The 743-nt window shown below is 35.7% G+C and overlaps 1 pseudogene; it reads left to right on the plus strand.

The window, feature by feature from the left end:
- LOC107697979 (ubiquinone biosynthesis protein COQ4 homolog, mitochondrial-like) overlaps window positions 1-743 on the plus strand; it is a 7,502-nt pseudogene that overhangs the window by 788 nt on the left and 5,971 nt on the right.

A 743-nucleotide genomic window follows, 5' to 3' on the forward strand; every position in this document is an offset into this window, starting at 1 on the left:
TGACTTCGTAATTTAGTTTCTTTTGTCTTGTCTTCACCACCTGGCTACTGTTGTAAAATGTTGAGAGATTCAAACAAAAAGTAATCAATAAATAGAACAAAATAAAAAATAATAAAGACTGCAAGTGACGTCGCTAGCGGAAGTGCAAGTGTCTGAGAGTGCAAGCCTGAGAATTGCACGTCTGAGACTGCAAGTGCAAGCGCCAGCTGCAGCCAGACCCTTTTGTAAATATTAGGCTGATTGTGACCTTTGCATGGTGTCACCCTAGTGATGATCGCGCTTCGTGAAGAAATTTTCGTTAAATAACAGCTGTTAGTTTCTTTTTCAGTCTCGGTGGAAAGTCCACAATTGTTTTGGTGAAAAAGATATATAATAAATAAAAACTCAGTCATTAGGTTTCATTAATAACACAGGCCAGAAAGAGTTAGTCAGGAATTCCAACTTTTTACTATAACATAAATTTTCTTGGTTCCTGGACTCTTTAACCTAAATGTAATCTGCAGACCTGTTTTAGGGAAACCTTCAGAATTATGTGGAATGGATTTAAACATGGTAAAATATGGAGACAGTTTTATTTTTACATAGTTACAATTATTGAATGTGCATTCAAAGTAGACTAGTAGTAAATTATTTAATATACAAAACTAGGGCTGCAGGATTAATCGAATGCGATTGTCATGCGCATTTTGTAAAACAAAAACGGTTCTGTAATCAGCAGGAAATCATCATCACGTGCTTTCAGA

The sequence above is a fragment of the Sinocyclocheilus anshuiensis genome, unplaced genomic scaffold, assembly GCF_001515605.1.
Source record: "Sinocyclocheilus anshuiensis isolate Anshui unplaced genomic scaffold, SAMN03320099.WGS_v1.1 scaffold2152, whole genome shotgun sequence".
NCBI lineage: Eukaryota > Metazoa > Chordata > Actinopteri > Cypriniformes > Cyprinidae > Sinocyclocheilus > Sinocyclocheilus anshuiensis.